Raw genomic sequence first — 26,703 nt, forward strand, 5'->3', positions numbered from 1 at the left:
TAGTGATCAGGTGCCCAAGTGCCGCCCGCCTGGAGGACACGTCATGACGTAGCATATCCAGCCAGCGTATGCGTTGGGAACGGTAGTACATCTCAAGGGAGCCATATCCTGTATGAACGCAATACGGACATATTGTCACTATAACCTTTTATCAATATTACGGGGGCTTGCCCTCAAATAAATATAATAAATATCCGACATCTTTGTTTATGCCTAGTTAGTATATTTTGACATATCCTCAAGAGTGATGGTAAGGAAAAGGAGATGATGACATGCAGTGTCTTTCCTAAGGGTAGGCAGTCCCCTGTTGACCATCCCCAATTGGGAAAATCAGGGACGTCTCCCAGTTAATCCTCAGCCCTGAATAAATGCCCTTAGATCACAAAGATGACTCCCAGGCACTTCAGTGAAGCCTTCAGGTCCACGATATACTGCAAAATGTTGTCTGTATACAGCGAGATCCGGTCCTCCCACAAATCACTCCAGCACCAGTCCCACACCCAAGCATCCACCCTGATTCCTCGGCCAGTGCCTCTATCGCGATGGTGTACAACATCGGCGAGAAGGGGCAGTCCTATCGCGTGCCTTTTCGGTTAGGAAAGTCCCTTGAAAGAACCCCATTCACCTTCAGCCTGGCCCTCGGCCATGTATACAGGAGGTGGATCCACCACAAAAATTGTGGCCCAAATCTCATTTTCTCCATAAGGGCAAACAAAAAGGGCCATTGAATGGAGTTGAAAGCCTTATAGGCATTTAGAGATGCTATCGCCAAGGGGTTCCTCAGCCCTTCCCCTGCCGCTCTACTGGCGATGTAGTTCAACTTAGTCGACCGGTGGGGGATCAATAAGTCAATCAATCATGGCATTTGTAAAGGGCACTACATACCTGTGAGGGTCTCAAGGTGCTGGGGGGGGGGGGAAGCTGCTACTGTTCGAAGAGCCAGGTCTTGAGAAGTCTTCTGATCGTCAGAAGGTCTTCGGTCTGCTGTAGGCAGATGGAGAGGGTGTTCCATGTCTTGGCGGCGAGATGGGAGAATGATCTGCTGCCGGCGGTCACTCTTCGGATGCGGGGGACGGTGGCGAGGGCGCGGTCTGTGGAGCGGAGCTGGCGGGTGGGGGTGTAGAGGCTGAGTTGGCTGTTGAGGTACGTTGGTCCGGTGTTGTGGAGTGCCTCGTGTGTGTGGGTGAGCAGTTTGAAGTTTATCCTCTTGTTGACAGGGAGCCAGTGCAGGTTTCTCAGGTGCGGTGTGATGTGGCTGCGGCGAGGGATGTCGAGGATCAGGCGTGAGGAGGTGTTCTGGATGCGTTGAAGCCGTTTCAGGAGTTGGCCGGGGCTCCTGCGTAGAGTGTGTTTCCGTAGTTCAGTCTACTGCTGATAAGGGCCTGGGTGACTGTCCTTATTTCGGTGGGGATCCACTTGCAGATCCTGCGAAGCATGCGGAGGGTGTTGAAGCAGGAGGAGGAGACCTGCTTTGTCATGGAGAGGGTAGAGTCGAGGATGACCCCTAGGTTGCATGCGTAGTCGGTGGGTGTTGGGGGTGTTCCTAGTGCAGTCGGCCACTAGGAGTCGTCCCAGGCCGAGGGGGTGGGTCCGAGGAGGAGGACCTCCGTCTTTTCCGAGTTCAGCTTCAATCGGCTGTTCCTCATCCAGCCGGCAACGGCCTTCATTCCTTCGTGGAGATTGGTTTTGGCGGTGTGGGGGTCCTTGGTGAGGGAGAGGATTAGCTGGGTGTCGTCGGCGTAGGAGATGATGTTGAGGTCGTGCCATCGTGCGATGTAGGAGAATGGTGCCATGTAGACGTTGAACAACGTTGGGCTGAGGGATGAGCCTTGGGGTATGCCGCAGATGATCTCGGTGGCTTCAGAGCGGAAGGGGGGGAGGCGGAAGCTCTGTGTTCTGCTGGAGAGGATGGAGGAGGTCCAGTCCAGGGCCTTCTCTTGGATTCCGATGTCGTAGAGGCGTGTTCGTAGTGTGCGGTGGCAGACCGTGTCGAAGGTGGCTGACCGGTCCAGGAGGATGAGGGCAGCGGTTTCTCCGTTGTCTAGCAGGGTCCTGATGTCATTGGTGGCGGCGATGAGGGCAGTTTCGGTGCTGTGGTTGCTGCGGAACCCGGACTGGGACAGGTCCAGGATGCTGTTCACCTCAAGGAAGCTGGTCAGTTGTTTGTTGACGGCCTTTTTGATGATCTTCGCCGGGAACGGGAGCAGGGAGATGGGTCGGAAGTTCTTGAGGTCCTTGGGTTCCGCCTTGGGTTTCTTGAGTAAGGCGTTGATCTCTGCGTGCTTCCAGCTCTCTGGGAAGGTCGCTTTCTCGAAGGAGATGTTGATGGTTTTCCGGAGATGGGGTGCGATGGTGCTGCTGGCTTTGTTGAATGTGTGGTGTGGGCAGGGGTCTTCTGGGGATCCGGAGTGGACGGTGTTCATGATCTTGATGGTGTCGTCGTCGTTGATGTTGGTCCAGGCGATCAGGCGGTTGGTGCGGGTGGTGGTCGTGGGAGCGGGTGTCTCAGTGGTTGCCGGGGTGGTGACGGCGTTGAAGCTGTCGTGGATATCTGCGATCTTGGGATGGAAGAAGGTGGCAAGCGAGTCACATAGGTCTTGCGAAGGTGAGATGTCGTTGGTGTTGGAGCTGGGGGTTAGAGAGTTCCTTCACGATGTTGAAAAGCTCCTTGCTGTTGTGTGCATTGTTGTCTAGGCGGTCTTTGAAGGAGGTCCTTTTGGCAGATCTGATGAGGTGGTGGTGTCTGCGGGTGGCGTTCTTGTGGGCTGTGTAGCTTTCCAGTGTTCGTTCACGGATCCAGTTTTTTCGAGTTTTCGGCAGGTTTGCTTGGAGGCCTGGAGGTCTTCGGTGAACCAGCTGGCTTTCTTACTAGTGTGGGAGTTGGAGGGCTTCTTGAGTGGGCGAGGGTGTTGGCGCAGTCGTTGATCCACTGTTTGAGGTTGCGAGCGGCGGTGTCGGGGTCTGTCGGATCTGCGGGTGGGCTCTGGGCGAGGGTGGTGGAAAGCTGGTCTTCGGTGACTTTGCTCCAGCAGCGGTGCGGCATCTGTTGGGTGCAGTGGTGCGTGGTGGATTTCCAGAAGGTGAAGTGGATGCAGCGGTGATCGGTCCAGTGGAGCTCGGTGGTGTGGTTGAAGGAGACGTGGGAGCTTGCGGAGAAGATGGGGTCAAGCGTGTGGCCGGCAGAGTGCGTGGGTGTAGTGACGAGTTGTCTGAGTCCGAGGTTGGCAATTAGGGTTGAGGAGTTGGTGTCGTTGTTGTTCTTGAGGTGGAAGTTCAGGTCCCCGAGGAGGATGTAGTCCTTGGAGGCTAGGGCGTGTGTGCTGACGAGGTCAGTGATGGAGTCGCTGAACTGTGCTCATGGTCCGGGGGGTCTGTAGATGAGGGTTCCTCTGAGGTTGGCGTTGGGATCGGTGTGGATCTGGAAGTGCAGGTGTTCGGCGGTGCTGAGGGTGTCGTCGGTGTTAGTTGAGATAAACCTGTTCAGGTCTGGGTGGTTCAGAACTGAGATTATTCCCTGCATTCAATTCGCCAATGCCTTGACAAGAACCGTGGCATCTGTATTCAGAAGAGAGATCGGCCTGTACGAGTCCCACCGATGGCTTGTCAACCTTGGGAATCAGAACAATAGTAGCCGTGCAGGGATCCCTCAACAACTCTCACACCTCATAGGCCTCAAGATACATTTCATGCAAAGGCTTAAGAATCCTACTTGCCATCCTTTTAAAAAAAGAGGCCGTTCGGCCAGGAGAATTCCCTCTTGTGTGAGCTCAGCTTCTAACTGTAGAACCACAGTGCCCCTTTAGTTGCTTTCAGGGACAGGTCCTTTATGAATTCCCTCACGTCCAACTCTGGGACCCCCAACTGACTCTCATAAATGTTCTGCATATAGTCAGACATCGTATTCGCAGTGCCTTCACTCCCTTTGACCAATGACCCATCTGGTGCGAAAATGTCACTGATATGACTCCGTTGCCGATCGCTCTTGCTCAACCACGCCAGAAGTTTTCCTGCCTTATCTCCCAACTCATTAATGCGTTTCAGCCTAGCGATATGTGCCTGTTTGACCTTGTCGATGACCAAGGAATGAAAATCCTCTGCTTTGGACAAGATGTGCAGCCGTTTAGAAGCAGTCGGCGCTACATGATAGCTGCCTCCAAGCCCAGAATTTCTTGAATTAGGTCTATCTGGTGGCAGGCCCGCTTCCTTTTGTCCCCCACCTCATCTGCAATGAAGACTGCCTCCCCAGAGGGTTGCCTTATAGGCCTCCCATCGGACCAGTGTGTGTGTCTCAAACTCTGAGTTTTCCTTAACATAGTGTTCTGTTGCCTTGTCCAGGCAGTCCAGGTAGTCCACCACTTCCTCACTTAACAGGTGGCATGACGCTATTCTCCATTCTGTCCTACCTCTCAATTTTGTTGTCTCTAGGGTAATGCTCAGTGGAGAATGGTTCAAGATCCCCCGCGCCTGGAACTCCACCGCTGCAAGTCTATGTAGGGTCAGCAGAGGTGTCAGAAAGTAATCCAGGCATGAATGAGTAGCATGTGCCCCAGAGTAGTGGGAATAGCCGCTGTCCACATCGTGCAATGTCCCCAGCCCTATGGTCTTTGCATAGTCCCCTAGTTTCCCTGTGTGGGGGTTGCAGGACTGGGTGTGCTCGATCCCTGTTTACGACCTGCGTTGCAGCCCTCACAGCTCCCTGGATCGGCATTGCGGCTGGGCCAGTCCTCTAAGACAAGATGACAGCCGCTGCAACTTAGGCACCACCAGCTGCGGCAGCTATTCTTGTGACCAGGTCCCAGCAGCCTGATCGGCGCCCACCACATCGTGGGTGAATCCCTGCACCTCTGCTACTACTGTTCTGCTGTCAATTCCCCAGAGAGGTCAAGATCCTTCTTTCTCATGGGGCTGGCCGGGAGCTCAGACTGTAAGCGACTGATGCCATTATGCATCAAGCCGCGCCACCTGCTCTGATAATCTTAATATGAGCATGTGAATCTATGAAAGATCCAGTGATGGAAAGAAACTGAGTTACTTAATCAGTAACTAGGTCCTCCTGCAATAGTATCTTTCATAGATGCACATGCGATCCACCCACCTGCCCTTTCACTAAGCTGTAGCTCGATCAATGGTACGCTGTACGAGCTTAAAAATCTGGCAGTAACTTTAGTCCCATCTCCCTACTCCCCTATTTAGGCAAAATTCTAGAGGCCCACGTAGAAAACTGTCTTAGCTTATTTATTGAAAACTCCCACTTCCTTGACCCCCACCAGGCAGGATTTAGACCAGCACACTCCACAGAGTCAGTCATCCTAGCTGTCATGAATGAGCTTAGGAGAGGGGCTGACAAAGGCCTCACCCAGGCCCTGGTACTCCTGGACTTGTCAGCTGCTTTTGACATGGTTGATCATGGGCTCCTGATCGAATGTGTCAGCAATGCCAGAATCCAGGGTCTGGCGTTGAAGTGGATCTCTTCTTTCCTCTGTAAGAGATTTCAAGCAGTCCGCCTTGCCAATTTCTCTTCCAAAAAAATGAAACTGACTTGTGGGATCCCCTAGGGCTCTTCCCTCTCGCCCCTCCTCTTCAATGTGTATATGCTACCATTGATTTGGTCTCTGCGTAAAAGAAGGGTTGAAACCTTTAACTATGCTCATGACCTTCAGCTGGTGTTTGACATCGACTCTTCCACCTCTTCAGTATCCAATTTTGAATCTACCATGAGCTTTATTAGCGAATGGATGTACGCTAATCAATTGAAATTAAACTCTGACAAAACCGAGCTGATTCTCACAGGAGTAACTGCCAACCCGTGGAACTCTAATTTCTGGCCCACGCTGCTGGGCAGTCCTCCACGCCCAGCAGGCTCTGTAAAGAGCTTAGGAGTTAGAATTAGCAACGACCTGTCCATGAAAGCCCAGATCGGCTCAGTGGTCTCCACTTATTTTTTCTACCTACATAGAATCCGTTTGATCAGTAGATTCTTGACCACTGAGGCCTTGACTCTAGTCACCTTAGCCTTGGTAATCTCCCAAATTGATTATGCCAACTCACTATATGTTGGCATTCCTGCATATCAACTTCATCGCTTGCAGTTGGTACAAAACCATGCGGCTAGGCTAATCCATCGTCAACACAGACACCATCATGTCAGCCCTCTGATGAAGAGTCTCCATTGGCTTCCGGTGGCCAAAAGCTGTGCCTTTAAGCTGGGTTGTACCATCTTTAAAGCCTTTGCCGGAAACGACCCAGCATTCATCTCTTCAAGGATTCAGCACTATATCCCTTCTTGGGATTTGTTCACTTCTCATCTGAATCTGCTGACTACTCCCGCTTTCAAACGTAAAAACATGGAGGAGTCAGATTCTCAGTCTTGGCCCCACAATTCTGGAACTCGCTTCCTGCGGGGCTGAGGTCTGCGACTTCCGACACTCAGTTCAGAACACAACTCAAGACCATGGTTTTATCCCAGGCATACGAGTAATCAAACTGTCCTGTCGACGCCGCCTCCTCTCTTATTCTTAGCGCCATGAAACCGTCTGGTGTACGGGCGCTTAATAAATACTTTTAACATTGACCATACAGACTGTATAAATAAATATACATAAAATCATCTGTGATGTGTTTTAAAACGCACATATAAATAGAAATAATTTAAAAGGAGAGAATCCTAACATGCTCAAGAGAACAAGGACTCATAGTAATTGGTTCCTCTACCAATTCCGATATTATAATATTCTTACTGTAAGTGTGGGTGTCCCATAGTGTTTCAGCATTATGTTATGTGGATATACATCTCTTCAAATAACTTTGGGGGACAACGTTTTGGGTGCAGCAATTTTCCTTGGACTACTGCCTCATGGACTCTATGAAAGATAACAATGATGGAAAACCACAGTTACAGGCAAGTAATTTTTGTATTTTGTATGTACCCCATCACTTTCTACAAGTGCAATCTGGAATTCAACCCCACTGGAGAATAGGCTTCCAATGTGGGTATCCCACGAGAGCTTATACCTACAATCTGGAAACTGTTGTGGATGCTGGTCTGGTTTTCTGCAAAAAAACTCGATTAGAGAATTTGCTTGGAATATGGATATCCACAAAGGTTTATGTTTGCAGTCTAGAAATCACTTGGGAAGCTATGTATGTATTCTAGACATCTCTTTCAGGGCCACGTATCGAGTTTGGAGACAACACAGCCCAAAAACAGAATACAATATAGGCCACACATCTTGGCATGAGTATTCAAATTCTTGTGAAGAGAAGAATCTTCACAAGCAACCAGGTAACCCCAAAATCTGAAAATGTGACATTTGAATAAAACCATTTTACAACAAAAAAAAACTAATCCGGATAACTTTACACGTGAATTTAGCACATAACCAATAACGCAAACACAGAACTAACCGACCTCAGAATAACCTCTAAAGAAAACAGAGAGTAAGAGGCGATGGATGGGTACAATTGTAGGAGGTGTGTTTGTAGGTAGCAGCAGATCAAGCAGGGTGTCCACTTGCGCCACTGGGCTCCTATGCCCCCCACTGCCGCCCCTCGACATTGAGAAATCTGAATTCCAGTCTGGGCGTCTATACCGGCAACAGAGATGCAAACCTTCCCTATATTTGCTGTGTAAACACCCAATCAGAGGCTCTGCCTGTGATCTGCTCACCTCGCAGGAGGCTGAGATTGCTTTCCGGATGTGCCATTTATAACAACAGGTGCGGTCTAGAGATCCAAATGACAGCAAGGCCTGCTGTCTGCCGTCTAGACACCCCATTCAAAGCTACGCGTGGACAAGCTGCAGGGGGCTACCGGTGCTGTCTGCACACTCTATATCTGGGCTATGCAAGAAGTCTGAACAACCTCGGGCTGTTATCCATGCAGTGCGGGCAATCCATATGACTCCATGCGTGTAATCCGGGTAGACCTTCACGCCACTGGCACTACATGTTCTACAGAGCTCCAATGGTGGATATACACCCTCCATCAATTCAGTCTTGTACTCTGTACACAGTTTGGCTGAGAAGCAAAAGTTGTAATAATGCCTCCCTTCGCCGCTGGATGGCACTGTTGCACAGTTGGAGCGAAAAGACTCTTTCTGTTCTCTGTCTCGCTTCAGCAACCATCTCGGCACGCACCTCTGGCGCCCACAGGAACAAACATAACAGAAACAAACATGGGCATTCGGGGGAGAATGAAGGCTCCAGGCCTCCAGCTAAATATTGAGGTCATGCTCCGCTCCTATGAATCTGGCTGACTGCGGCTTCTCGAGGGACCTGAAGCTTTCACACAATATCAGCTTCCGCAAACATGGGGTACCATTGCTTAAATTCTGCCGGGGCCCAATGTGTGTATTAATCCACTGAATATTACTGAACACTCAGTGCTGGAACTTGAAAAAACATGTACTCCGGCAATTTTTAAATTCGAAGCCAAGGTGTCTAGAGGGAAGTGGGTAAAGTTACAAGGGGCGGAACTTGAAAATCAGAGTCTGGCAGTCAATTTTTACATTTATTTAAAACAACGTGCTGCACAGAAAGTGGCAACAAGGACTCACGTGACAGTAAACCTGTTCCAGCTTACTTAATTAGTCACTAAGACACTGCATTTTAAAATACCTACAGGGTTGAGGCACCTGCTAAAGAGATCTTTGTGTGCCCAGCAATTTCGAGGGGATTATAATAGCGGTAAAATAACTCTGGTGGTTGATGCACTTCTGTGTTTTGTCCACTAACAGTTTTGACTCATAGTAGCACAGAGGGTTAATTGCAAACATGCAAGTCACAGATTTGTATTTTACCTACATAAGTAAGTGGGCTACTGAATTTGACAGTGAAATAATGTTGTTGCTTCCAGTACATAAATTGCAACCCTTATAATATAACAATGATCTATTTACCGGCCTCAAGGAGCTGCATTCAACCTGTAAGTCATAGGTTTAGATTCTTATTATTTCCTCAATCTTCTCTTATTCTAAGATTGCAAAGAAGGGCTCCTCGGGGAATTAATACAGTCTTGTTACTACAAACAACCACAAACATTGTGTTATGTTTTATATCCTGACTTTGTGTTTCTCCTGACCAAGTATGGACGATACATGATTCCTACACCTCATAACCCTGATTGTGTTATGTAACATTTCCTGAACATTGATTTGCACGTGTGCAATTTACTGTGTCTCTGTGTGTGATGTAAAGCTCTCTGACACCCTACTCTGGAATGGGTAGCACTATAAAAGAACAAAATAAAAAAATAATTAGTGTCATTTAAATCATTATTAGTGTAATTACTCATGTGCATATATAAATCCTGCATTCTTACAGGGCATGCGCATCTCTTACATGGGGGGTTTGAAGAAAGTTTAAAACCTGCCTTTTAGTCATAGTCTCTCTACATACTTGTGAAGTGATATACTATGTGTCTTTGTTGCCTTCCATTGCATTAGCATCTAGGTGTTAGGCTCCAGATGGCTCCCAGCCAGGATGATAATTGGGCAAAAGTATGGCTGATGGGCCTTGAATTCAGTCCTTTATTGTAGGCCTAGCTTGCAGTGGATATAAGAAAGTGTCCTCTCTGTTTGCAGGTTGGTGCACCCAACAGAATGCAGAAAACATGCAGGCACTAGTGAATTGTGCCCTGGTGTTGGAAAATAACATCAGGACAAATTCAGCATATTTCCCAGGGTCAGCCGGATCTCAGATATGGCCCAGAAATAGTTGCTTGAACCGGGATCTGGTGCAATCCTTCCTACTTTCCAGCACTGTGTACACTTCATAATTGATAAAAGCTACCAGATGGCTCCATGTCATCACAGGAACGATTTCCAGTCCTGGGTTTTCGTTTCACAACCTATTACATTCTGGAATTTGTAGTCATCATTCTAACGATGCCAATACTAAAAGCATGCTGCCCCAGATGACATGGGGTACTAGCTAGTCACCATCTAATTGTTTCTCTAGTTTACTACCGCTGATTTGCTACTACGACACAGTCCTCGGAGAACAGGTGAATCTTTAAACAGGTTTAGGGATCTTGTGGGAGTTCACAAACATTTCGGCCTATATACCGCTGCGTGGAAGTAGCAGGGAAGTAGATTCTTGCGACTCAAACATACACGACCGTCTAAAGGATGATGTAGACGATCATTTTGTGACTGATTACAGACCAGACTGCAGCTGGTCCTAAGATGTCCCATATAAATTAAGTATGGTATATATTTATAATTTTTCACATTGACAGTAGAGTGACATGATATTGGTCCTGAAGAATGCCTAAGAACGTATAGTCACCAAGGCAGAAACATGTTTACCTAGTCAAATAGGGAACATCTATATCCTTATTCCTCACACTGTTTTTTAACTGTATCCACTTGGGACAGCTAATAAAATTGTTTTTGTCCCTCGAGGAGATAGCTTTAAATTCACTTTTTTTATATAATTTTTGCACTCTGCCCCTCATTCATTTGTACATTGGATGATAAAAAAACACCTCACGCTCCTCTCCTGAGGGAGAGTTGTAGCCCACACTATGTACCTTGCGGACACAGTGTGCAAGAGGGAACCCAATGATGAAGCATGTCACCTCGGGTGAGTGAGGGTTCTCGTCTTCACAAATGTAATTTTCTTCCCACGGTTTCAATCATTTTTTCACCCCCGTTTTACGCTTACATTTAGATATAGTGGATACACCATCCGGTTACTTTTCGTGAGATTGATATTGTGGAGTGGTACCGTGGATGGTATAAAATTCCTCCTTCTTGACCTTGTTGTGAGATTGTAGCTCAGAAACATGCTCAGGCTTCCAGGGCAATACTAACAGGGTTCATTTGCACGTCATGTGGAATGGTGTATTTGCACTCCATCATCCATAATCCGATTACAATTATTGATATGCATTATTTACAATGACCGAGTGTGCTTATTTCTGTAATATGTTATTGGGTAATATTTTATAGGGATGTTGCCATTTGAATTGTGTTTCTAGTGTTTTCATTATGCATTATTGATACCTCATGTTGTATATGTGGCATATTGATTATTTCTTGCTATGTGATTACCAGGTTTTGCTATTTTTTTAGGGCCTAAGGACAGTGTGTGTAGAACGTTCTTGTATGCCTTGGGTTGAATAGTCTGTGCTTTTTTTTAATTATTATTTTGCTGCATCTTGAGACTGGGCTTTGACCAGCATTAGTTTGATCGTGCTAAATAACAAACACACAGGCGTTCCTAGACTCATCATATGAGCTATATTTATTCGGATGTAATATTAACATATTTTTATAGAACTGTGGCAGTAAGCGTTATGGAAGTTAAATTATATGTTTTATTCATCTTACTTCACATCCTCAGCAGGCCCACCTAACCTTCAATAGATCTAGCGCTTAGAAACTATACATTGATATCTGACGCATTAACATTTCCGGCTGCTTTGGCAGTTGAGGCTAGCCCCCTGGCGCGCTAAAGGTTCAGCTACCACGCATCTCCCATATTTTGGCTGATACCTTCGGCCACTTCTGTTTTGTTTAGCCAACAAGTAGCATGCTGGGACTTGTAGGCCTTGCCCAGGATGTGGCAAGCAGGACACAAGCCTCAGCATGCAGAATACTGCGGATAAAGAGCGAGGCGAGACTTAGAAGGTGCCGCTCGTGACGTGGCTGCACACAATAAGGGCAGTGTTTAAGCTGTCTTCCGTGGAGCCTGTTTCTACCCTCGCTGCGAGCCCCCTCGTGCTGCGCTCCCCCCTCCCCTTCTCTGCGGCCTTCAGAGAGCGGCCATGAATAAGACTTTTGAAATCTCCCTCAACATCCGCCGTATATGTTGCATTCCTTGATTGCGCCGGAGCTCGGGGTTTCTGCCAGGAACACCCTCTCCTTCCCTGCAGCGCAGACTGCAAACAGTGATATCACCGGGGCCGGGCGGTAAACTGAAGAGAAGCCTTCTGCAGAGTACAGAGGAAGTCTGGCTGCTGGGGAGGGGCCGGGGGGAGCACTAACGAGCCCTACACAATAGTGCGTGTTTAAAGGGGAAGCTGCCAAAAGCCACAATGACGCATGCGTTAGCGAGACTGACTCACCCAACGGTAGGTACACCAGAGAACAGGACTTCCGGTCTCAGGGGCCAGGGGCCGCCCCGTGGAAGCTCTGCCCCCTGTGAACTGGGAAGGAATCTCAGACGCACCCGCCCTGCGCGGGGATGCCACGGGCCCGCATTTCATCAACATGGCCTTTTTTATGTGGAGGGATAAACAGAATAGTAAAGGCGTTTTTTTGAGTACTTTTACCGTCGGAACAGTATTGTTATTTGACATTTGCATGGCGCAAAATCTGGCGTAATTACCAGAGGACTCTTCCTTGCTCTTGCAAACGCCATTTTCCATTCCTGTCTATGTCTTACAACTTAATGCTTCCTGCGAGATGTCTCCTTGGTTTATTTCAATTAAACGTCTTGGGCTCAGCGTCCTGATAGCAATGGTTTGTTTAATAGAACTGGAGCCCTCTTTCCGTGGTAGCGTGGAGTCCTCAGTACTTCGCCTTTCATGGACCAACGCATGGCTTTGCAAATGGTTCCGAGCGTCCCATCACAGACCAGTAGCCAGTTATGCCTTTGGTTTGTAAAGTCGTGCAGTAGGTCAGTAGGTGGGGTGCCTCTGTTGTATGAGAGCGTCAGCCTTCGTGATTTGTGAGTTTGAAGGGCGAGGCCACAGGTAGGGTTATCAGATGGCTCCATGTCATCTGGGCATCCATTTTCCATTTCTAGATTATACTTGTACATCACTTTATTCTGGGAGTTGTAGTTTTGATTCATTTCAGTTGACCTAGTTGGAGACACACACCAGATAACAAATATATATATATATACACCCACAAACTCCAGGAATGGAAACATGGTTTGCTGGTGACATGGAGACATCTGGTCAAACTAGGCCAAGGACTGTACCAGGCCCACTAGATGTGATGCATATGTTTACTAGCTGACTGCACATTTCCATGGAAATCGCATCCCTGTCCAGGTAGGGCCTTGAGCTAGCAGGTTCGGCTGAGATGATCGAAGACCTCCTCTCCTAAGATACATTGAGTTGGGCAAGAAGCAAATATTAGGCGCACTAAAGAGAATAGTTCACCGATTGCTCCGATAAGTACATATGGATGCGACTGTACACTAGTATGGAGGCAATTACCCTGAAACTCCTGCCCTTACCAGATTCTCAAAACAAACTAAGGTGCCCCGAATGCATCTCGAGTGGCCCCTCGAGGCATTTCCGTGCTGTGAATTATCTTTTTGAGATGAAGCATTACCCTTCATTTCTGCCACGTTTGCCCCTGTTGCGCCCCGCGTTAGCGAAGCATGCGGTAAATAGCATCTATTAAGACATTTTCCCCAGTAATGGGAACGTGGATTTTGGTGGTTAATGCACCAACATCGGTATGTCCTGGTGTTAGGTGCATGTAATATTTAGGCAGGATTGACGAATTTTAACAGGAGATGTTAACTGTATTGTTCTCTTTAGCTACTGGATAAGGTAGCCTCAGCCTCAGTGGTAATTCAGATCCCAGTGCAAACAGAGGTTTGCACAAGAAGCAGAAATCACCGACTTAATTATCGTATATTCAGAATTTTGCCCTGAATATGGGCCATGCCATGCATATATTGGTGCTTGCGGCACTAACATTCACAAATCTCAGTATTTAGCTGGTATGTTTTGTCCATTAAATTCCAACGTGTGACCTTCCAAACTTTAAGGCAACTCCTAAACTCTCTCTAATTGGAAGTCCTGCCGCACAGGTGTCACACGGGGATTACAACCGAACTAGAAACTCGTAAACCTGCCTTAAGGAGGAACAGATGGACTGGACAATGGAACGTTCTGATGGCTAGGGTGTATATCTGAAAAGATGCTAGGGGCCGGGACGGGGTCAGTCGCATGCCTGGCATGTGGCTGGCTTTGCCAGTGACATTGGTATTCACACCATGATTGGCACTAATGCCCGGCACGTAGCAGTAGGTTTTATTTTCTTTTGTGCCTTTTCTTTTAATCAGCTTAATTGGAGGCCCGCTGCCTGTTTGCTTGACTTGGCTTTACAGGCAGAACCGCGATGCTTTTCACAAGCACGGCTCTTGTCACAGGGGACCTGGTGTAAGGCAGCCTGGCCTGTCTCACAAGGGGGAGGGCGTGGCAGTTGTGTACTCGAACTGGGAACAACACCTCCCTCAGACAGACCCGTATGCAAAAAGACTGACAACTGAAAAGACCCCCTCCCATGGCCCATTTCCGAACGAAGGCACGTGGCCACCCTGGTGACTTTCACGTGTTGCCCTGGATTCAATCTTCTCTTTGTGCAGGCCAGATTTTTTGCAATCCTGTCATCTTGTTTAGCACCCCCTGCTGGCTGTTTTGTGTAATCCGTTTTTGGCGGGGGTGGGGCTGTCATGAATTACAAAAGGTACTTTAACGTCTCACATGTTCTAACGTAGCATCCGGGCTTTACTCCCCCCCCCCACCCCCCCTCCGCCTCCTCCCCCCTCTCAGGCCAAATTTGGAACAGGGACCAAGGCCAGAGCTGACACTGCGCCTCTTATGCATGGGTGACCTGCTTGTGACCCTGACAGATTTACTGACTGTCGCCCCTTCACGGGGGCGACACTGTGCAGTGGCCTGACGCAAAACGAAGGGGCCCCGAGTAGAATGTGATGAGGGGCCCCTGAACCTGCCATATCTCACAGACACAGTGGCATTGGGTTGGAAGGGGGGGGGGCCTTTCAGGCTGAGGCTGGGCCCCTGTGCCGCAGAGACTACAGCGGCCTGTGTTACAGATCCCCGACTCTGGAGGTGAATCTGTACACTGATGCCAGCAGGCGCCCAGCCCTGGGGCCCGCACTGCCTGATCTGATCGCTCCTCAGCCAGCACTGCCTGGTCGATCCATGGCCTGCACAGCCTCATCCGTCCCTGGCCACCACTGCCTGGTCGGTCCCTGGCCACCACTGCCTGGTCGGTCTATGGCCTACACAGCCTGTTCGGTCCAATGCAAGCACAGCCTGGTCGCTCCCCGGCCTGCACAGCCTGGTCTGTCCCTGGCCAGCACTGCCTGGTCGGTCCGTGGCCCGCACTGCCTGGTCAGTCCATGGCCAGCACTACCTGGTGGGTCTCTGGCCAGCCCTGCCTGGTCAGTCCGTGGCCAGCACTGCCTGGTGGGTCCCTGGCCAGCCCTGCTTGGTCGGTCCCTGGCCAGTACAGCCTGGTCAGTCCCTGGCCAGCACAGCCTGGTCGGTCCCCGGCCAGCACAGCCTGGTCGGTCCCCGGCCAGCACAGCCTGGTCGGTCCCCGGCCAGCACAGCCTGGTCTGCCCCCGGCCAGCACAGCCTGGTCGGTCCCTGGCCAGCACAGCCTGGTTGGTCCCTGGCCAGCACTGCCTGGTGGGTCCCTGGCCAGCCCTGCCTGGTCGGTCCCTGGCCAGTACAGCCTGGTCAGTCCCTGGCCAGCACAGCCTGGTCGATCCCCGGCCAGCACAGCCTGGTCGGTCCCCGGCCAGCACAGCCTGGTCTGTCCCTGGCCAGCACTGCTAGGTCAGTCCCCTGCCAGCACAGCCTGGTCGGTCCCCGGCCAGCACAGCCTGGTCGGTCCCCGGCCAGCACAGCCTGGTCGGTCCCTGGCCAGCACAGCCTGGTTGGTCCCTGGCCAGCACTGCCTGGTGGGTCCCTGGCCAGCCCTGCCTGGTCGGTCCCTGGCCAGTACAGCCTGGTCAGTCCCTGGCCAGCACAGCCTGGTCGATCCCCGGCCAGCACAGCCTGGTCGGTCCCCGGCCAGCACAGCCTGGTCTGTCCCTGGCCAGCACTGCTAGGTCAGTCCCCTGCCAGCATAGCCTGGTCGGTCCCCGGCCAGCACAGCCTGGTTGGTACCTGGCCAGCACTGCTAGGTCAGTCCCCGGCCAGCACAGCCTGGTTGGTCCCCGGCCAGCACTGCCTGGTCAGCCCCTGGCCCCGGCCAGCACTGCCTGGTCGTTCCCAGCCATTCTCCCTAGCCTGCCTTCGAGCTCCAACGCCATCCCCCTCCCAACTCTCACAGGAAACCGAGGTGGTAGCATCACTGACCTCGCGCTCTCCACCCCACTCACGGCCTTTTGAGGTTCGGATCTTTTTACGTTATTGCACTGCTGACGAGAGTAGGCGCCACAAGGGTAGGCAAGAGTAGAGCTGGAGGCCAGCCTGGCCCTACGCTGTCCCTTACTTCATACATGGGAATGGACGCCCTTGCTGGGTTTACAGTCCACAGTTGCCCTGGTATCCTGGGTTATTATATTTATTTGATTGGGTTTGTTTGGAGAGCGTTTAGTGACACTTTGCAGTCGTTTCTAAGCGCTAATGGAGGGCGGGAGGATTGGTGTGCAAACAGGAAGGAGCGCGGCAGCCAAATGGCAGCAGACGGCCCGTCAGAGGGATCACACCGCCTGGCACACAGCCGCGGCCATCAAGGTGTGTTAAACCCTATTGCTTTCTGGAACAAGCTTTCCAGGCGTCTTCCAAGTTTCAAGAAATGTTTGTTCACGTATGAGTTTGAGGGAACCTGCGTTCCAGGAAGTAGAGTCTGAATATAAACGCATCATTTAGTAGTGTTCACGACGCCCCCCCCCCCCCCCCCCCCCGGAAAAAAACCAAAACAAAAAACAGTACAATCTGATGCCGAGTGGCGATTTACTTGCAAACGTGTAAAATCCTTAGCACTGGAAGGGGAAATGGATTTCCTGCCACGAAGAAAATAAAATAGCAAAGCAACGTATTGAGCACCCCCTGGGACCGGCCATTGTTCACTTTGGTAAACCCGGAAGCCACCCCAATGTTTCAGCCAATATGGATCTCACACTTTAGCTAATTTGGGGCTTCCTGCCGAACCCATTGGCCTCATAGACTACAATGGAGTCTCACACCAGGAACCCCTAATCGGTCTCACTGTCGAATATAGCACCCTTAGTCCACAACACTCAGGTTTCACAAGGAGGGGCATTCGAGGCGTCAGGGTACGCTGTGAGGGGTGGAGGAGCGGCGGCCGGTAGAGCCCAGCTCGGCAGGTATGTATGATAAGATCAGGGGTGAGCAGGGGGCTGTCGCAGAATGCCAAGAACCGACCTAGGAACGGAGAATGTACACATGAGAAACCGGGAGCACAGCAAGGCAGAGGAAGGAAAACAGCAGGGCGTTTTATATGCAGGGAAATGGTTTGGACACATCTGATGCCCCCTACGGAGAGGAAGTGACCTGGTCGAGTCTATTGTGGGCCCAGTAAAATGGAAATTCCTGCAGCGCGCGCGCTTCCTCTCCCACAGCCCCCACCGGACCACAATTCACTGCGTTCGTGGTGGTGGTGAAGTGAGAACCCCGAGAGTTGTGGTTGTTAGCAAAGGGCTCGTCGTGAGCAAGTGTTCTGTGATTGTGGTGAAGAGCGAGAGTTTCTGCAATTGTGCGAAATGGGGGCTCCTGGTATTGTGAGAAAGCGAGGCCCTCTGTGGGTGTGGTGAAGCTAAGACACAAGTGAATGTGCTGCAGTGACGCACGTCTGGTGGCTTAGTGGAATAATGCCTACACTGTAGAGGCCCGTGTTGGACCTCTTGGTCACAGGTTCAAATCCTGGTGGGTCCACTCAGCCTTTCATCCTCCTGATGTCCATAAAATGAGTATCATTTAGTTGGGTAACAATAAACATCTCTTATTCAGCGCCAAGATGATACCCTTCTGGGTGAACGTGCGCTTCTACAAATACAAATACACCTTATCTTACATTTGACTGTGGTATTTGGAGTAACCTCCCTCCCAACTGTGTTGGCGGGAAGGGCTTTGTAACTGAGCAGATGTTAGGGCCCCTTTGATCGTGGTGATGCGAGGGTGAGTGTGCTTTAGCATGGGCCTCTGTGATTGTGGTGAAGCGAGGGCCCCTTCGATTGTGGTGAAGAGAGGGCGCCTTCGATTGTGGTGAAGTGAAGGCCTCTTCGATTATGGTGAAGTGAGGGCCCCTTTAATTTGGTGAAGCATGGGCACCTTCGACTGTGGTGAAGTGAGGACTCCTTTGATTGTGGTGAAGCGGGGGCCCCTTTGATTGTGGTGCATCGAGGCCCCACTAGAGTGTGGTGAAACTAGGGCACCATCGATTGCGGTGAATCGAGGGCCCCTTAGATTGTGGTGAATCGAGGGCCCCCTCGATTGTGGTGTAGCGAGGGTGAGTGTGCAAAAGGGTGGGCCCCTTTGATTTGGTGAAGTGAGGGCCCCTTTGATTTGGTGAAGTGAGGGCCCCTCTGATTGTGGTGAAGCGAGGGCTCCATTGATTGTGGTGAAACGAGGGCCCCTTTGATTATGGTGAAGCAAGGGCCCCTTCGATTGTGGTGAAGCGAGGGCACCTTCGCTTGTGGTGAAGTGAAGGCCCCTTCGATTGTGGTGAAGTGAGGGCCCCTTCGATTATGGTGAAGAGAGGGCCCGTTCGATTGTGGTGAAGAGAGGGCCCGTTCTATTGTGGTGAAGCGAGGGTCCCTTTGATTGTGGTGAATCGAGGCCCCATTAGATTGTGGTGAAACTAGGGCACCATCGATTGTGGTGAATCAAGAGCCCCTTAGATTGTGGTGAAGTGAGGGCCCCTTCAATTGTGGTGAAGTGAGGGCCCCTTTGATTGTGGTGAAGTGAGAGTGAGAGTGCACAAGGGTGGGCCTCTGTGATTTGGTGAAGTGAGGGCCCCTTCCATTGTGGTGAAGCGAAGGCCCCTTCCATTGTAGTGAAGCGAGGGCCCCTTAGATTGTGGTGAAGCGAGGGCCCCTTTGATTGTGGTGAAGCGAGGGCCCCTTTGATTGTGGTGAAGCGAGGGCCTTTTGATTGTGGTGAAGCGAGGGCCCTTTCGATTATGGTGAAGCGAGGGCCCCTTTTGAAGCCATGACCGAGGTAAAATTTCTCTGAATATGGTGCAATGAGCTCACTGTGGGAGTGGTAAAGTACACACACCCATTAGAAAAGTTAGCCACGAATACCATAGTCTTTTAAAACATACAATGATATACATCCGTGCAAGTGAAAGGATACCTCTGTAGTGCAGAGACGTATAATGATTTTGGGTAGGCATTGCCTGTCAATGATTGGTCAGCTCCAATCTGTGTATCGCAGACGGTTTCCATTCAACCCCCACCTTTCCTAGTACAATGCTGAGTCAACATACTCTCCCCTGCCCCAGACAGGACAGTGCGGATACATTGATTCTTTGTTTCGCTGTTATTGTGAGTTGTCATAGTTACACAATGAGGCTTACAAAATCTCACTGGACACACTGGCTGAACCCATGAAAAGTATTCCAGATGCTGTCACTAATACTGATGAAAGTACATGTTGGCCGTGGTCTGTCGCTCCATGCAAAAAATGTTTATGTTTATGTGAATAGTGTTCAAAAGGGCTTTCTAAACATTTTAGTCAGTGCTGAAAATAGAAAAATATTTTCTCAGGATCCTGTAAATTTGGGCTAGAGCGGTTGCAGTAGAAAGGGATCAGAGACAAGAGGGTCTGAGTCATGAGGAGCGGAGTTTTACAGTCAATGTATTTATCATTTTAAACTCTGCCTCAAATAAATTGGCAACAAGGACAAATTTGACAGGAAGTCATCTAGAAAGTTCCAGGGTGTAATAGCAGTAAGACAACTCTAGTGGTTAATGCACTTTGTGGAGAGATCTGGGTGTAGTTTAGTTACGGTTTGGTCCATTATGAAATTGCATACATACAGCATTAGTATGGCTGCTGCATAACACAACCTGTAACATGCAGGCCACAGATTTGTATATGTTGTAAATAGTTCAGTGGGTTACAACATTTGTTGCAGAGGTCCCTGTGGTACGTGCAAGTTAGAAGAGAATATTCTTTGTCATACAACATAGTGAGTTTTGACATGGCGCTGCAAGACAACGGTTTACTCCCTCACTGTTTATTTTCTCAATCTTTTGATATTCATAAGTTGCTGAAAATTACCTTTCTAAGGTGCCTTATATTTAATTATACAAACTGATGCATCTGACATTAAGACAGTGCATACATATCTTTGCATATAAAGCTTCAAAAAGTAAAAAAAAAACGGCCTACAAATCACAGTTTATCGATTAAGCACTTCAAAGTGACAAGGTGAGTGTCCTTGTTTTCTCGAATGACATCAAGCATCAAATTGTTAGGCTTCAGCTAGTTACCAGTCAGTGTGAGACTCAAACAAAATAAGTGCCTCTGGCCCTTTAAGTGGGGCATTTGTGTTGGGCCAGCTGAATCTGAAAATAAGAGGCCTGTCTTACTCCCTACAGGGTGCTGCTCTGAACGTAAATCACACAAAGAGACACTGAATGCACTGGGACACAATCAGCATGTTTGACTGGTAAAGACCCATATCTGAGATCCTGCAAAAAAAATTACTGCCAGGTCCATGATCAGACTGTATGTCCCACTTTTAAAGCATTAATTTCAACCAGGACTTATAACACAAGCCAAACCTATTGGCTATGCCAATGCTTGTTTTCAGTATTGGTTCCATAAATGCTTGTTTAAGCCCTCGGGGTTACTGTCTGTGGCAGATCGCAGGTACGGAAGAAGCCTTCGAAATAGGCATTTAAGAGGGGAACCAGATTTGAACAGGACACCTTTACATTGTTAAAACAAATCAAGTTCTCTAGGAACCTGCACTGCTGAAGAGAGGTCTGCTACAGGCCATACTAAACACTGGGGCGTGATAGTATTGACATGTTTTTGTCTAAAAGCCAAAATAGTTTTGTGTCTCAGCAATCACAAACCTTGGCACAGTAGTGCCTGGCACTGAAGGGAACTACTGTATTTGTGAATATGTCTTCCTTGTGTCACCACTCACACTGAGATCAGCCAATGGCCGAAGTGAGCTGACCCATTGCCCCTCCCCCTGCTGTATAGTTTAGTGGGTGGAAGAGAAATGAGAATGACACATCAACAGACCAATAGATAATGAAGGCTGGCTGGAAGCTCCTTTAAGTATGGATGCTGTAAATATAATTTTAGTAAAATTAAAAGATCTTGGATAACTCTAGAGCAAAACATTAGAATAAGCTTGCTAAAAATTCACCTATCAGTAAAATACCAGTTATATTAAAGTGAGATTAAAATTCAAACCTCATTTACAGCATACAATCCAGTTACACTAGGTCTTATCAGGGCATCTCTGCCGACATGATGGGTTTTGGCATATTTCTGAGTACCCTTAAATAACTCTAATTTTCCTATTAAGAGAGCCCTCCTCAAGCACTGCTTGTGCAAATAAAACTACATAAGCTAATAAAGTTACTACAATTTATCTTATCTGTCAGTTTTTCGACATCAGTTTACCACGTGAGCCTTCGAAAATGTACTCTTGATCTTAGCTTAAGTTGAACTCTCACTAATAAAATGTGTAATCCTGATATAGAATAAGTTTAAATCAGATGAGGTAGAATAATTAACTATTAAGGTATTTTTCATGAACACTGAGCAACATTATGGACACAATTAGTAGGGAATCCAAAGGACATTCTAATTTTGTTTGTATGACCTGGGTTGTTATCTGATAAAATATTATTTTATTTGATAGTGGACAGTTTTTTTAGTCAAATGAATAGAAGCAATTTAGCAAAACTTGAGTACTGAGTGTCACATACGTCTCTGCTGTACTTTCAAAACCTGGTTATAGTTAGGCCTGGGCGTAGTTCGTGGAGTTTTGCTACGCGGAACTCCACGAAGAGACAAAAAAACTCCAAGGAGCTCCGCAAGTTGCGTAGTGCAGTGCAAACTGCCGTTCGCGCTGGTCTTCCTGTCGCTCGGTTAGAAATTCTACCCGAGCGGCAGCTTGCGCTGAGTGCAAGTGGGGAGAAAACTCTGTTGCACTACGCGCAGCGGAGTTTTCTGCACTCCGTGAGCTCCGTGGAGCGCGGAGTGCAGAAAACTCCGCAAACTCTGCGAACGGAGCGAAGTTCACCACTGAGGCCTAGTTATAGTAATATAGTTTTGATTGTATGATCTTTTCTTTTAACTACATATTTGCACCCAAAACAGGCTGATACAATCATTTTCCCGTAGACACAGAATGGGCAATACCCTTTGATGCATCTGGCCCTATATGTTTAAGGTACCAGAGCTCTTCTTTATAGTATAAAGGGTGATTGCCAAGCGATTAGGGGCTCCAGGCATACCCTTAGGTCACCAGGCTTTTACCAAACACCTCCTAAGGGTCACCATGACTTCAGCTATATTGTAGTTCACAGAGTTGAGAGGCTAATTCAACGACTGAAACACCCACCTATCTTTAATAGACCTCATAAGGTACAGCACGCTAAGAAGACAAACAGGAAATGATGTAGTCTTCATAGTGGGCCAGCTCCTGTGGGAGGTACCATGCATGTGAACTCTCTGAGCCTTTAATTCATGATAAGACTTTCAGCTACATATTTCAGACTACTCCATTGACTTTTTAGATTCTATCATTCTTTTTGACAATGAATAAGGCCAGGAGCTTAGGATAGAATTTACCGCAGTCATTTTTAAAGGGGTGTCAGGCAAGTTTGTTTTTTTTTTAGCAAATTTACCTGTGAATACTATTTAAATATTACTTCACCAAGGCTTTCACTTGACCAAGGCCAGACTACGTCTCTGAAACAATCATTTTTTGCCATCCACATGCAGCAACATTCTTTTTTACATACTCACTAAACCTAAACCTTTGTTTTGCAATCTTTACGCAGATTACAAATTCTGAGCTGTTTATTCCCTTATCAAGGCTCTGTTGATAATGGGCCTGATTTAGATCTTGGCGGACGGGTTACTCCGTCACAACGGTGACGGCTATCCCGTCCACCAAAATATAAATCCTATTATATCCTATGGGATTTATATTTCGGCAGACAGGATGTTGTGACGGAGTAACCCGCCCGCCGAAATCCAAATCAGATCCGCAGTCCTTTTAAAGAGTATGTAGTTTAATGATTACCCGACGCCAGCTTTTAAAAGTAGTCACTCCGACCCTTTGCGTTCGAGGTTAATTCTGTTTCACCTGAGGAGTGAAGAACTGACAGAATCTACTGCTGAATTACCTTTGTTGTCCATTTACAATATCACTGGTGTTCTTATTAACATTTTATTACCAGGTCTGTTTTTAGTCCAGATGATACCGAAGTGAAGAATGTATTTACAGAATTTGCCAACAGGAGTTCCTATAGTACATTCCCATGAGTTAAGCAAATAATGGTTCGGCGTTACTGTTAGCGGAGTTGATATTCAGTTTGTGGCCCAGTAATTGGCCTAGAGAAGAAACGGAGGATAATAATGATGATTTTTTAGATGGAAACTCCTCCATTATCCCAATACAGAAATCCATCAGTGTTGCGCTTGATTCTCATAACAGCCTCAATGCATCTTTGCGCCTCTCTTAGGGTTGAAGCCATTGGTCTTTGAGTATTTGTGAAAGGCACTTTTTGATCCAGCTTCATCGAAGAATGCCCCTTTCATACAAAGCTCCTTCGAGTCTGTACAAGCCCACTCTGGGCTCAGTAAAGTGCCAGTAGATTTTCTTCATTGTTGTAGCTCATGCAGGGTTCAAAGGTATACATATGTGAAATAACATGTTTCAGCGAGCCCTCAACATATCTGGGATTCCACTTAGGACATGAGTGGATGTACCTGGGTGTGTACTGAAACTTTACTACGAGGAGGTCAGATCTGCAAATCTATATGAGATATGCTCTAGTTTGTGGACTAATACAATTACAGGGTTGTACTGTGTATGGAATTAGAGACATCTATATACTCTAGGGGTCTCCTCACAGTCTGATGCCTCATTACCCAAGTGAGATTTGGGCAGCTAAAACTTGTCGCAATGAAACGGAGAGAGTACAAAACGATCCAACGATTAAGACTATGCATTACTATTGCTGCTAAACAGCTCCAATGGACATCTTAAATATTAGACAATGATGTACAATTTTGATGGGTCAAACCTTTGGTGTTCACTATCAGCGATCTCAGCGGAATGAACATTTAGTTTTGTGCCCCATCATACGTAGACCATTGAAGCTCATGGCTTCTTTTGCCCGGGGTCTTCGCTCTATGAAAAGAGTTGTCCTGGTGGTTGTGCTTTTCGAGCTCCAAGCTTTGTCAAAGCACTTTACATTGTTTTTCACCATTTTAATATGGTTCGTAGAAAAGCATCCAGCTTAATTCGAAGTTCCATTGGATTTTTGTTTGAATCTGGAGATTTGACCAGTGAGTTTTTATCCAAGACATCACAATGTTCCTTCATAGGCTAAGTATGGCTTGGATACACTAAGGGCCCTACAAGTTTACTTTAAAAAACTAAACTTTCCAAGACCTCTGGCCATTTTATGTTTAGGTGACGTCATCCTGCCAAAGGTTCTAAAGTCACTATTTCCACATGGATTTGTCTTGCCTTGCTAACATGTATGAGATTAGTGGAGTCTCTACTCCATGCAGAGTCTTTAATCTCATTTTGCCAGTTCCAAGTCAGCTCCCGTAGCCTCGCCAAGGATGTATGACTTATTCATGAATGCTTTTACAACGCACGCCTTTACAACGCGGGCAATACAATGAATGTGTCGTTCCCACGCGTTCCATCCCAACGCAAGTCATATAACGACTTTGGAATAGTATATTTTACTATTCTAACTCCAGTCTGTGCAATAGTAGGGAAGGTGTTGGATTTAAAATCCAACAATGCGTTCCCTAAAGCAAGTCGTTGTAACGACTTGTGTTGTAATGGAACGCGTGGTAATGACTCGTTCGTTGTAGTGCCTGAGTTGTAATGGCACTGCCTAGTTCTGTCTGCATTGTAAACGCTGTTTCCCCTTCCCTAAGGTGTACTCCTGTAGAGGAAATCAGTACGCGCGTTAAATGGACGAATCCACGTGCCTTTTCAAGATATCACTCATTGAAGGCTTCCTTCAAGTGCAATGATTCTTTTAGCCAGGAAATTCTACATCATTTGCTTACATGCTGGACATGCAAGTGCTGCCTCCTCCTCCCACTACTTCTCTTTTGGGGAAACGGACCTAACCTTTTATGAGATAAGACAGAGGATTCTACCTCCGGTCAGGCGCGATATAGAATCGTTGATACTAGGCACTGCAAGACACAGTGCAACAGATGTAGTAGCACCTACATTAATCTTGATATATAACAGAACGTTGGACTACGAAACTTCATTTCATTAATAAGAGAGAGGATTACCGTAGGACAACCAAAAATTAACTTTCGAGGTGATTCTTATGCTCGCAGTCCTTGCTTTTCCTTTTTCACAACATAGATCTAGTCATCCACTCGTAGATTCTCTGACTTGGCAAAACACCCAAGAGACTAATGTTTGGGTGTTAGGGGCATATTATCAAGGACGGCGTTAAAATTATCGCCGGTTTAGTGGCAGAAAACTGCCGCTAAAGCGGCGATAATGGGTTTGATAATATGCCGCAGAGAATTCCAATAGAAGCCCATGTTCAAACCAGAACCTGGGCTTCTATTGGAATTCTCTAGGGCATATTCTCAAGCCCATTATCGCCGCTTTAGCTGCAGTTTTCTGCCGCTAAACCGGCAATAATTTTCAACGCCGTCCTTGATAATATGCCCCCACGTGATTAACAAATGAGCGTTCTCCAAATTGTAAAAGGACTGTGTGTTCATGAACATTAAAAAACATATTAAAGCCACCACACTTTTTGTTTTTTTTAAATCACTTTTGCGGCTAAAAGATTTCCAGAAAACTTGTGAAGAAGCAAGATCAAGGAACTTTAGGATCAAGTGGTTTTAATCCCCATGAATTTCACATTTTGAAAGGTGAAGTTGGTCCTAAATGACAGACTGAGGGGATGCCGTATTCTCCAAATACTGTAACAAGAGTGGGCCAATTGCCCTCACCAAAGTCCTCTTTCACATATAGGCTGCTGTGAGTCAGAAGCCAGTGCAGAATTTGACTTGCGATTAACTCTTCCTTCACCAGACTTTCAGAGGCAACAACTTTTGGGAACTATGCCATTACATAATGGTTTATCAGCTCTTTCATTAAAACCACAAATTCAGATTCTGGGGTGAGGTTAACCATGACCTGTCTTCAAACAGTTCTCTGGATTGAATCGGCTCCCTTCCCACCCATAAACACACAGGGTCAAAAGTATCCCAGCGATGGGTTGGACACTTGATCCTGGACCAACAGCCCCAGCAGTGACCTCCAGGGTGTAAAATACAGCTCTTCTGTGCCGGGATCCAGTACTCAGCAGAGGGGCTCAGCCTCCCCGGATCTTCCAGCAAGAACCATACCTCACCAACAGTGATAGCGCACAGCACAATTGACTTGAGCCAATCAGCCTATCTCCTTCCCCTTTCCACTTGCACCTTCGGGTTGAGTAATGTGGACTATCCTGATCTAGGCAAGCACAGGCTAAATTAGTCAGGCAGGCCGGCCCGGGGGACACTGGTAGATGAAGAAAGATGCCCCAAGCCGTGCTTGAAATGGAAAATTAGAACTGCAGGTACCGTATACCAGAGAGTACCTGCTTGTTTCGGATAATTCACGGTACTGCAGACAAGGGCAGGTACTCCGTCCCGGTTAGCAATGGCCCATTTTAAGCACTGAGCCCTAGGAGAGCTAAAGTGGGGTCCCCGCAGTGTGTCCTAAACTGGAGAGTGACAGCTGTGGATGTTGCTCTTAACCTC

This window comes from Triturus cristatus, chromosome 9 (genome assembly GCF_964204655.1).
Source record: "Triturus cristatus chromosome 9, aTriCri1.1, whole genome shotgun sequence".
NCBI classification, from domain to species: Eukaryota; Metazoa; Chordata; class Amphibia; order Caudata; family Salamandridae; genus Triturus; species Triturus cristatus.